We start from the raw sequence: 13,325 nt of genomic DNA, 5'->3' as shown, positions 1-13,325 counted from the left end.
TTTTTTCCAAATGTGTATTGAGTTTGTCATTCAAGTAGACTTGCCACACAACATTTCAGCCACGCTACGCAGGACCAGCGGAAGTCCTCTGCAGCATCTTGGTCTGTGTTGCAGTAACAGAGCTGCAAGGTCCTTCCTTGCCCCTCTTGCCACAGAGAGCATGTGAGTGCTGTTCTTGCATACATGGTTGCACAAGGCTGGAGGCCACAAGATGCTTCTCTTCTTTTTGGGTGCAGTGATCCCAGCACACCGATTCCAGTACACAGAAAACAAGGAGGAGAGGCCTCTTCCAGGTCTGTGTTCCTAACCCCAGGTACAGCCCTTAGCTGACCCTCTCCGGCCCTTTCAGATGCCATCACAGGACCCAGGTTTCACGTGTGAAAGATGGATTTCATCTGAACTGTCTTTGGCGTCCCCAACAGGCACACGGGCTACCTTACATAGGGTATTGACTTACACCCTTATGTCCTCATTACAGTTATACAAGCCCTGCATTTCATTTTCACGGGTGTGTGCATAAGGTAAACATATTTACAAAACCATCTGCAGTATGTACCTACTTCAGTATAGACCATGTCAGAACGATCTGTTCCTCAAATGGTTTCAGGCACTAACTCAAGTGCTCCGCTCCAGAGTTAACACAGCTCAGCAGAGGTAGGAGCACGTGCACTGAGAACTGGGAGCTCATATAATGCCTTCATGACAACTCCAAAAGGAATTTTCACTTTCAAGTGCACTTTCCAAGTTATGCTCATTTAACCCTCTCATCTAATATTACCTGCAGCAGTCAGTATGTGATCACTGCTTCACCATCAGTGTTATTAACAGGCATTTTGCTAAGGCACATCCAGTACTTGCTGTAGTCAAGTTCAGCTGGGAGAAAAATAAGCAATCAGACCAAAAGAAGCAAAACAGTCACTTTATTAAAAGACCGCTTCGAATTGAATTTTCTGTTATATTTCTTTCACTGTCACAATCAGCTAGAATTTTATCTAGTTTTCTCATAGTGAATTCGTCAGATTTTAGGTTTTCAGTACAGGTAAAGTATATCAACTAACCACTGTTCTTCTCTTCATTAGAAGTATATTTGGGGCAGGATAAGGAGTAACTGCTAAATTTTTGGCTGATGCTTCTTTTTTCTGCCACACCCATCTTAAGTTACTCAAACCCCTCCCACATACCCACTATATAAACTACTGAAGAAACATTTACCTTTTATTAAAACTGTCAAGGAACTGTTCGCTTAAAAAAATGAAGAGATTGATGGGATAGGTCAAACCCTTTGGTTTTTTGTTTTGACAAAGAACTAGGAAAACCAGAAGTTTGGCTAAAGCTTCAAGCTTTCAAGTATGAAAAAACCATAATCTGTGAAGAAAAAAACAGAGAAAAACTGATAAAAAGCTATCAGAAAAAAACCCAACAAAACAAAACAAAAAAATGCTACTACAGAACATCTGTAGATGAACTACGGAAATGAATGAGGATTTGTTACCATTCCATTTTTGTCTCTCCCTTCCCCCTCAAATACAACTTTCAAAACCACTGAACCTTATGTCACAGTGTCCCTTGCTGTAGTAACAAATATAAAAAGTAATAAATGTCTCTGCATGACCTTGTAAATAGAATAATTGATGAAAATGTGTTTCTCTGCTGCTCAGCTACTCTGTAACCCGCTTCCTCAGTCTGAGTCATAACACCAGAGACTGGAATTAATAAATCCTGATACTTAATACTATTTTACTTTCTAACAGCCTATCTTGCAGATACTGCTATGTCTGAATTTGTTGTAAACAGAAGGGGGTTGTATTCTTAATTATGTAATTACATTTGCTTTAGCCTCATTGGAATTGAGGAGAGTAACTCAAGAAGATAAGGAAATACTCTGGGGTCTTGGCACATAACATAGCAGAGGACATGGAAAAAACAAGTACTTCTTTTATGTAAACCATGAGAGCAGTAGCTAGAAGGTAGTCTAGACCAATGTCAGCTCAGGATTCTGAACTGTAGGAGTGACTGCTGGGTAGACATGCCCTTAGACAAAGGTGAAAATCTATTACTGTTCGTCTAGACAACTGTGTGCTGGTCTTCATGATGGATATATACCCTTTCTACAGTTAGGCTGTAACCACAGGCAGTGTTTCTCAATTCATGAAAACCTGTAAGACCCACAGTAGGAAGGCAAACATCAAACAGTGATTCACAAAATAACAAATTCATACACTCCTGCAAGCGTAAGCAAGCTGGCAAGTTGTTGGGAAAATAATTTTTTAAAATTTAGCACCATTTTTCTTTGGTTGGCAATAGGTGTGGCAGCACCACACCAATTGCTCCTTGTGTATTTAAATAAAAATTTGATGGTCCTAGGGTTTTAAAAGATCCAAACTCTTCTCTGCAAAATAAAAGTAGAGGATTATAATTATTAGTAGTAGCTAAATTGAATTCTCACCTTTCCATGTAGCTCCCTATGCTAAGGGGACCATCCACATAAAAATGTCCTTCCAAAACCCTCCATGATGGTTTATACCCTTCTCTGAGGCCACAGAAGACCTCTGGGTAGGAAAAAGGTGCAGAGACCTGTGAGATCATTTCACTAGCTCTAGATGTTACCACTTTCGCAGTTTGATTCCAGGTATTCCCTCAGAAGGTGTAGCAAGATCTTGTACATCTGTCATCACAAAGTTTATTTGTTGACATGTAGGAAGGTGTAAAGATACATGAGCTCCTCCTTTCCGGGAAGTGTAGGAAAGGTTGCTTAACTCCTCAAAAGGAACACAGACACAAAAGATTTTGGTTTTTAAGGAGGTTGTCAAGAGACAAAATTCCTGTTTTCACACACTATTCTTATTTAACGAACTAGAAGAAAGATCTTTTAAATATTCTTTTAGAAGAAGATGAAAGTAGCAAAGGTCTGATTTAACTAATAGAAGGTCAAATTCTCCCTCTGTCAATGTAGTATAAATCCGGAGTTCTTAAGAAATCAGAGCTTTAGCCTTGAAATTTCATACACAAAAGTCAGCTTATAAAAAAGCACAGCAGAAACCATTTCTGAAACCATGTCTCTTCACTGTCATCACCAAGTAAATTAAGAGGATAGAACAATCTCACATTTAAAGAGATCCAAGGTCTGAAAATTTTTCAACCAGTTAAACCAAATACACTCTTCTATTAAAACAGGAGCCCTGCAGTTCATGTTGTTTACCCCTTCTGATTCACAAGCATAAAAAATTTTTTAAAAAACTACTAAAAGACTCAATGAAAACAGAAGGAGCTTCCCCCTATGTGTTCTGAAGTATTTTAGGGGAAGCCATTTCCCTGTCCCCCTATAGCGGAGTAGGGTGAACCTTGATAGAGTTGCTTCTACTCTCTCCTGTGGGAGAACCTTCCATCCTCATTTTTTTACAAGGGAGTTACAAAGAGAAGAAAAGCAACATTCTCCCTGTGTTTTTCTCTATCTAGGCCTAAAATCCCACCACGTTGTATGTGAAAATGCCAGTACATCTGTACTGTAAGCTCCATGCTTAGGAATATTCTCTGAATTTCTGATCTTTGAGTCATGAAAAGATAAACATAGAAACAGTGAAAAAGTAGGGCTGGAAGGGATTTCAGAGAAGTCATCCAATTACATCCCTTTGCCCCAAGCGAAGAACATCTTTCAAGGTTTTAAATCCATGTATTAATTGTGATCTATTAAACCAGACTTGTAAACCACTTGTAAACTACCATAAAAGAAAGTAAAGCTTTTTCTGTGTGAAAGCAGTGCAGATACTGCAGGGTAAGGTTCATGAAAGCACAGCTGCCAATAGATTGAATACCCATTGTATTGACAGGCCATTGGTGAAGAAAAGCAAGAATACAAAAAATTTGACGGATACTAAACCCTGTTTACAGGCTCTCTTGCTTATTGCCCTCATTGTAGACATCAGCAACTTCCTAATGAAAAAATAAATGGATTTTTAAGGCTATATCTATAATTTTTATCTGTCTACATTTTCATTACATTGTTACTTCTTCTGCACACCTCTTCTATCTGTTTCTAGCTCCCTGTATACCCACTAGATACAGGAAAATATTCCTAAGCATATAACTGATACACTCTGTCTCCAGAAAAACTAGATGATCTCTTCAAATCATTGACTTTTAAAAGGACAGAGGCTACGGATCTGTACACTCAGCTTCTACTTCCCTGATCCCTAGCAGCCTGCAGGAGAAGATTATTATTTCAGGGTAGTCCCTCTTCTCTCTCTCCTGAGGAATAATTTGGTGCATCCTAAATCACCTCTAAAAGATAGTACTCTTATTTCTTCTTAAAGCATTCAGAAAAAGAGATTCCTTAACTTCCCTAGGTAGCTTCTTTTATTGATCATCTCTCCTTAGTTTAAAAGTATTACCCAATGTCTCACCAGGTCTTTTTTCTTCTCTTTAGCTGGAAGTTACTTTTAACTTTCCCCATGTAGAGGTCATGCAGAATGGTTTACTGCCGTCCCTTATCAAGTATTTTAGTTCTGGAAAACAGCGACTGTTCATCTCCCTTCAGCCTTATATTTCTAAGATGAACACAGCTAATTCATTCAACCTTCCCTCACAGGCCTTGTTTCATAAATCTGTTATCATTCCTGGTGTTCCCTCCTGCACTCTCTCCAGTTTGTAACCAACATTCCTCCAGTCCTCTGCTTACACTGGGACACTGTGCCCCAGCCCCGGCCTCACCAGTGCCCAGGAGTAGGGCATCATTTCCTCCCACATCCGACATTTGATGTTTCTTTTAACTGATATTTTTATTGTAAGTGCCTCCTCCCCAACAGCACATTTAATGCAGACTCAGTCTGTGATCTACTGCATCTCTGTTAACCTACCTTTTCTTTGTGCACTTGATTTTTTTTTTCATTAAACATAGTACATTACATTTGCGCTTATGGATTTCATCTTACTGATACTGTGCACTTTCTCCAATTTATCAAAATCGTATTTAATTTTAAACCCATTACCCATCACGCTCTCAGCCCTTCCCAGCTCCACACCATCTCGATTAGCACAACATTTCCATTTTATCATTTAAGTCATTAAACAAGACATTACCTCTCTGCTACAATTAACCCTCAGGACATCACTTGCAACATCTTCCCAATATAAGGCAGCAAATAGGTCCACAGACCATAAGTCTGTATCGTGTTCTACTATGCAGTTTATGTGAATATCTCATAGCACTGTGTCAGGAAGCAGTACACCACATCTTCTGTTTCTCTCATGCCCAGCAAACCAGGTACCCTGTCAGGAAAAAGCATCAGATTAGACCTGATACTGTAATTAGTGGGACAATTTGAAGGCTTCAGCCATAGCCCATGGACGTCTGTGGAGAGTTTTGGAGTGAGCATATTACCAGGTAATTCCATTATTGGTTTGTTTGCTGGAGTGGTTTTGGTTTGTTTATTTGTTTGTTTACAACTCGTGTATGATCATCTCTTTATCTTTCTGCTGTTGAATTCAGAAAACTGAAACATTCTTCTCTCCTGGGACTGAAAAGCAAACCTCAAGACAAAACTGCAGATAGGTCCCCAGGAGCAGGAATTTCAGTCCTTATGGGACATCTCTCTTCCTCCTACCTCTGCAAAACCTTACTGTTGCTTTCAGCAGTAACCTGTAGTTCATGTTGCTACTAGTACACCAAGTTCAACTAGTACCTTTCTACCTTTTGGTCATGCGTCCTTCCCACTCCCACTAGTAATGTAAACCTATATTACCATGTTAGTGTACACACAGCCATGCATATAAAATCAAAAAGTGAAGACAAAGTAGAGATAGGGAGAAAACGATCAAAGATATCGTTAACTAGTACAGCTTCCTGAATTACACCACTGAGAGTAAAAACTACCTTGCAAGTGTGCAGCCACTGTGTCTGAAACACCCTCTGGCTTGTAAATTCTCCTAGCATTTCTCCTAGGACCAGAATTAAAAATCCACAGCACCTGGGTAATAACATCCTGATCTTCCACCACCAAGGTCAGCAAAAGAAGAGAAGTGTCTGGAGTATATTGGATGGGTTGGTATCATCACTTTCAGAGACAGGTAGTCAAACACTCATCCTGCAGCCTCTATATGTTGCTCAAAGAGCAGGACAAAAAGGTAAATAAATGTCCAATCCAGTGACGAGTATGAATCAGTGGTCTTTTACAGAGTGAGTGTTCCTGCGTTACAGGAACATAAAGATACTTGGTCTCTATCCCACATCTTCCTGAGAGGAATTTTTCTGTTCATCCCCGTCTCCTCCCAGTCCCCTTGATTTCAGTCATTTTAGCACAGCCCACAGCCCCAGCAGTCTCAGAGCACAGAAACGCTGTTGTCACAGAAGTGTGTTTCTGTGCTTCTCTGTGGCTCCCATCATTTTGATTCAATTATACTTCGGTGCATAGATAAGAAGTATCAGCAGGAACTGGTTTCTAATTCTGTCACTTATGACAGAACTGCTATTTGCTGCATTGTGTGCACCAAGCAGCCTTGCTTTATTGCAGTTCTTTTTTATGATGATTTAGGACAAGCTTTATCAACAAAACAACTAAATTCCTGTTCTCTCGTCTTTCTTTATGATCTGAAAGAAAATTAGCACTTGATACGTCTAAAATAAGTTCCATAATGGCAGCAAAACTGCTTAAATACATTCAGTGTGCTGAAAATATCAGATAAATGGCAGGCTTGGCTCATGTTAACAAGCTTTGCACTTTTTGCGTTCTTTTCATCTGTGACAAAATTCAGCACTTACCAGCCATTAAGGTTGCATTGTGCAAGTCAAAAATGCAGACAGATATTCTGAGAGAATTTTAATCATATAATCACTGTACAAGACATTCAGATACTGTATGCTCATATTTTTAAAAATTTTTTCTCCTCTTAATAAAACATGCACATAGACAAAATCAAGAATTCTAAGAGAGATTTTATTTATGTTCATCAAAACAGCTGTTTTGAAGATGGCAGGATTGATGGCATTATCAGGAACTACACCAACCAAAAAGGTCATATCCTAGAGCAGTGAGAAAAGATGTACGTGATGGGATGTTTTCAAACTCCAGAAATCTACAAATTATGCCAGAGGTGATTAGAGCAACTATATTACAGCAATCTGCACAAGCAGGCACTGGATATGCCCCTCTTTAATTGCTGACATTCAGAACAAAACCTGCCTGAAGCGAACATGGCAATTGTCCCCTCGTGCAGTTATTGCTTCTCGTTACCTGCCTGTTCAGACTGTCAGCGTGATGGTATGTAGTATCAGCACCTCCTTCTTATGGACCTGGGTCATGGGGCAGCAATTCACTATTCCAGGGCACTGCACAAGGAGAACAACAAAACAGGACCTTCAAAAGAGCTCACACAATCTAAATGCAAGGAAACAACAGGAGACGGAGCTGTGGGAAGACAGGAGGAGGGAAGACATGCATGAGGTTGCTCAGCACAGCTTCTCAGCCTCCTGGCTGCCCGCCACCCTGCAAACTATTAAATTCTTTAATACAGTACCCATAAAAACCATGAGAAAGGAGAGAGGAGTGCAAGGTGAGTAGAAAAATGCCATGTCTCCTGCCAGCCATCTTCAGTCATGTAAGATTTTATCTTTATGAAGAGCAAAGTTTTATCTCTGTTTTAATCAGTTCACCACTGTATGGAAAACACAGAGGTGACGTCCTTGGATGCACAATGAATGGATGTAAATGAAAGAAGAAAGGTTCATGACTTCAGGTTGGCTTCAGTTTTGCTGTCCCGCTTCAAGTTATCTGTGGGTTTCTGGGCCTGCCAGTTCAAGATGGAGTTATTTCTGAAAACTGGATTTCTGAAAATCAGAAACTAGAAGAACACTTCTCTCACACTAGCATATCTGAAAATTCAAACCAAACAGAAAGTAATTTTAGGTTTGGTGAAATGCAAGAGGAAAAAAAAGATAATTTTTCTCGTGGTCTGAATTTTCAGGCTTCAGGAACCGGAAAGAATAGAACCCTCTCCAAAAAAAGGTAGAAAGGTAAAAAAGGTAGAAAGGTAAAAAACTACCAACAGTAGAAAGTTCACAAGATAGCCTATTTTCATATCCTTTTCAGGTCAGTGAAAAAATGTAGACAAGCTTCAGAAAATTCTTGCTTTTCAGAGCTCTCAATCTCTTCCGCTAAAGGAAGGAGCCCAGCTATTAAAAAATTCTCAGGGAATAGGTAACTCCTGCAGCTTTTCTTCAGAGCACTTAAAAGGCCAGTCACTTTATCTAAATTGAGAGCAGAGCTACTCAGAAAGGCTTTCTAGCAAAGTTTTGGCTGTTTGCTGAGCTCAAATATGTGGCTTTCACAACTTGGCACCTGCAACAAAAGCAAGAGCCAACTTGTGTTATCAAAATGCTGTTTATGAGACAAATACCTGCTAGGGATCAGAGGGACAGAAAACCAGAACCATTGGACCCCTGTTCTGGCTGTGAGTTTGCTGGGTTTCAGGATTATTATTCTGTAAGGGTGTTTTCCATCCTGAGATCTGAGTATTTATTAATCTTAACTGATCAATCATTACAACATCCGAATACTATGACAGGCAAGTATTATGAGACTCTGAAAAATTACAGGTGAAGTAGAAGTGATGAGAAATTCCTTTTCTGCTATGATTTCAAAAGTTATCTTTGTTTCCTGGGTTGACAGGAGTAATAAGACAAAGAGACAGACTTTGTCTTTCTTAGGAGTACATTTTTTTGGATCCCTGTCATAGCACTGCAGCATGTCTTTATAGGACTGGTTTTAGCCAATGGCATGGGTTATATCAGGTGTTAGTTTCATCTTCATTTTCTTTAAACTGGATGATTTTTTACCATAAGGATTCTTAAGAAGTCTGTTCACATTATAACAAATGTCAGTGAACATCCATGAGTCACTGCTCATTTGCTCAGGCTATTGGCCTCTGGCTATCTCAGCTCTTGACATATTAGCCACATGAAAATATATGCTCCCATTCCTAGTGCATTTCTAGAAACACATCTCTTTCTGACTCTTCTTGTTAACAATCTCACATCTCATTCGGTAGCTTCATGAAAATCACAGGAACTACAGAAGGGAGATTTTTCTCATGGAGGGTATATTTAAATCCTCCTACTCTAATCCAGAACAAGCCCAAAGAAAGGCAGAGCTGGCCGAGATTAACAAAAGTACACCTGAAATGAACATTCTGCCTTTTTTGTGTCTGTAGCCAGAAGGGTAAGAAAACAGATGGGATAAGCCTATGTAGTGACTTATAATTTCATTCAAGATTCAAGGTGCTCCAAAGCAAGGGAAACAAGCTGTACTGTATTTTTTAATTCTTACTTTGTCTGAAATTCCTGGTTTAAGAACCAGGTTGAAAGAATACATGAAATTCTAACTTGCATGAAAAGCTTTGTTGTAAATTCACAGTCCAGCTTTACCACTTGAGTCAGGCATGTGTGGGGCATTTATTTAAAGTAGACCTCAAAAACTGAGATTCTTCTATTCTCTCTTTGCCTCAGCATGAAATCTGAATGAACTGGCACATCAGTGGTCAGAAGTTAGTAAACTTAACCAAAGCATCTGCCCTGAAAAGCTTCCAACAGATACTGCATCACCATGGCCTTACTAAGCTTTGCCAGTTGACCTGCGAAGAGCAGGTCAGTCATACTCTTTGCTTTTCTTGACTCTTCAGTGTCTTCAATTTGCTGGTCACAAAGGCGCATCGTCACACTCTCCTCTTGGTTTCCTTCAAGTAATGCCATTGACCACAATCTCTGGCTTGTGACCAGTCTAGAATTTGACCTTTCACAACACACAAAACGTAACACATAGCTTTTGCTATTTTGTCTTTGAATGGCAGAATTTCATGTTTTCTGTTGTACTCTTTCATGTATTGCCATCACACTTTATTTCACTTGATCATGACTGAGTATACTTAGTTGCTGTTTTCCCATGAGATTTTTAATGAACACAGAAAAGTCTTCTTCAGTCCCAGTCCGTGTAGATAGACTGGGCGTAGGCAAACATTTTGAAGTGTAAGAAAGGCATTTGATTCTAAGAATAGATGTCCCAGAGAACCGGGATTTATTTTATTTTTTTGTTTTGTTTTACTGGGTTCACCATAAAGAAAAAAGGGAACAAAAAACTATACGCAAAATTTAAGTCTAAATCTGGATGTGAATTGAGGTGGTTCTTAGTCAACTTTTGCTTTGATTTATAAGTAACACTCTGTCACAAGTGCTGTAACCATATGCTTCCAATCGCTCATCCCAAACTGGACTCAGAATTACCCACACATGCATGATGCACAGCAAATCCTCCAGTTTAGAGGCTGCTGTGGAACTTTGAACAAACTGTATTTCATTTACGTTTGAACATATTTTCCATGTACATCCTGGATTCACCTGCCTCCATAAAGGGAGAAGTTTGATTAGCAGTAGCACAATCCCAAGGCAAGCAGAGTGGCAGAGCCCCCTTTCCTACCAGCCCTGGGTCAGATGATGGAGCAGGGTCATGTCAGGGGACCTCAGCTGTGGGCACGTATGAGATTCCCTGGCACATCACAGAAATATATACGTCTCCTCTCCAAATCCTTACAGCTGCCCATGTGATGGTCAAGAGTCTGAGGGAAAGCATGAGGTATCAGCACTGTGGCAGGCAACCATGAGTTACTGCCACCTTATTCTTTCCCTCTTCTGTTTCCCTTTCCCAGCAGTAAAGCCGTATCTGTGATCAATGATAATTTGCAAAGCCACACTTTCACTTGTCCTTTCTGAAACCAAATTGCGGCCATCTTTTGTGAACCACACAACAGCAATCTTTTTCATGGTCAGGAGAAAACACAGACCCATGTGGTTAAAGTATTGGATAGGAACTGGATTTCACATTGAGCGGTTGGCCCTCTTGTAGATTTACTGCATAACTGTGAGGAATTCACTTATTTACTAACCATGAAGTTTTCATCTACTAGAGACATCAGAAACAAATATGTGACAGGTTATTTCAGGCCCCACTTGTTTAGATTTTACAAAGTCTAATCAGCATAATGGCATGCTATTCAAGCAAGGACCATAATTTGGACAGGAAAAAAAGAAATACACGTTTTATTTTAATAATAAAGCTGGTTTGTCCCTGGAACTGTGCAAGATGCAAACAATATTGAATTATTGTAGGTTGAAGCATACACTTTTTCTTGGAGACAAAATGAAATTATTAGGTTAGCTTCATTATTCAAGAATGAAAAAGAAACAAGAAAAGTAAAACTGGAAGTATAAGAAAATTTTCAAAATAACTGTTGTTTTAATACTGGAGAATGTCATTAACTTAAGAAATCAGGTTTTTCCTGTCATGAATGGTGTGCCAGTTGTATAACACGTCAGTTTAACCAGAGTGGTACGGCAGTTACCTAGTGGTCTGGTATTCCATGTTTTCTTTACCATGCTGCTGGTGTTGATAGCGTTACAAAATCTGAACTCTCTCCTTGCTTTCCCATTCAGGGATCTGTATGGAGCTGCTAGGAGTAATCTTTGACAGTTCCTCACTAATGCCAGTTTTGTCCCTTTTATTTATGAATTCCCTTACTTGGCCTGTCCAGTTCCACTGGTGCCCCAGGACTCAGGGAAGCTCTAGCACCAGTATGAGTTATCTCTCCAGCATGCAGCCTTCTTGTTCTTCCATGCTACAGTGAAGAACAATGCTCAGTCACAGCACCCCTGTTGACTTTCGAGAAGATGGGACAGAGTAAGATGTCTTTGCCCCATGACAGGTACCTGCACGGTAGGTGTAATTCAGACCACAGACTCCCCAGGACTCCATTCAATTCAGTGCTACATTCTCCACCTGCCAGTATCAGAGGTAGGTTTTATGTAGGTCAGCTCTTCAGTCTTCTCACCTGCAGCCTATTCCTATACTCGGCAGGGTGCAAGGCTGCAGCACTAACAAGGACTCATGTTTGCATGTGGTTATGCCTTTCTCATCTCAGAAATACTTCCTTCCTTGCTCTGTGTGCTGCAGAGAAAGTATATTATGACTGAAAGCTTTTGTATATACGCTTAAGCCTTTTTAGCAAGCCTGCTGCTTGTTAAGAGCTGACCAGACACAAAAGTTTGGCATTAAAACAGTGCCCTTGTAGACAGCAGAGATTTTCTTAGATGTGCTAATATTTGTCTGCTTTGCAAATTATCATCCTGATCAATTGTTCCTAGGCAAGGACAGGAATATTTAGGAGCAATTTTACCAAGCCTGGATTATCTGGGGTGGCTTAAAATACATTTCGCTGGCTATTGGCTGCCTTGTCCAACCAGCAGCTCAGGAAAAATTGTAGTGAATCATCATTTAAGTCAATGCATTCAGATGCAATCTTATTCTGTAATGTCCTTGCATGTTTACTAAGCACAATCTAATGAATTTTAGACTTTTGCTGTAAAAATATGTAGAATTGTCCCATCACATTGCAAGACAGTTTTAATTATTATTAATTGCATCTCTTCCCCCAATCTACAACACCTTTCAGAAAATACTGCAATTCACTAATCTTTGTACCTCCTGAATACCCTGGCTTTTGGAGGCGTAACCTAGGTCCAGGCAGCACTGAATACAGAGGGCTGCTGTAGCCAGAGCTTCCAACATGCAGACCACTGCCCACTTACTACCTTCATGAGGTCATGATAGAAAGCCTCCAGGTAGCCCAGAAAGTCATCCTGTTTTCAGAGTGCTCTCAAGTAATATGGGGCAAGAAACCTGTGTGTAAGGGAGAAATTACAGAGGTGTCCCATGTTCCCAAAAAAAATGATATGGCACCAGGCAGTGCTGGAAGATTAAGAGGGAGACAAACAAAACCCATTGTAACAACTTACTGTTCATTTTTAATACAGGAGATGCTAATCTTAAAAGATGTTTAGTCCTCTGAAACAAGGTGCTCTGCGTCCCTCCTAATTTGAATGTGTTATGTTTTTAGTAGTAGTAATAGTACTACTAATAGTACTACTACTACTAATAGTTATAGTAGTAATGTTTTTCAAGCCCCTTTTCTCATCTTTGTTTAAACATTTGAATTCTCTTGAATCTCAAGAAAAGCACAAAATATCGAGCTTCCCCCATGAAATATTCATATTATGGGTTAGAAGAGACAAAACCCCTAAACATTTGTAGAGGAGAGATTATAAACCTGGATTTATAACCACATTCTAACCAACACAAGGAAAAATAAATGGATCAGTAGAAAAACAACAACAAAGGAAAGGGGCCAAATCAACAACAAAGGAAAGGCCCTCTCAAAGGAAAGGGGCCAAATCTTCAGCTAATGTAAATTGCAGCTTCATTAAAGTCAATGGAGCTATGCCTGTGTAC

This window comes from Ciconia boyciana, chromosome 4 (genome assembly GCF_034638445.1).
Source record: "Ciconia boyciana chromosome 4, ASM3463844v1, whole genome shotgun sequence".
NCBI classification, from domain to species: domain Eukaryota; kingdom Metazoa; phylum Chordata; class Aves; order Ciconiiformes; family Ciconiidae; genus Ciconia; species Ciconia boyciana.
The sequence above is the reverse complement of the archived record's forward strand: the minus strand, read 5'-3'. Positions refer to the sequence as shown.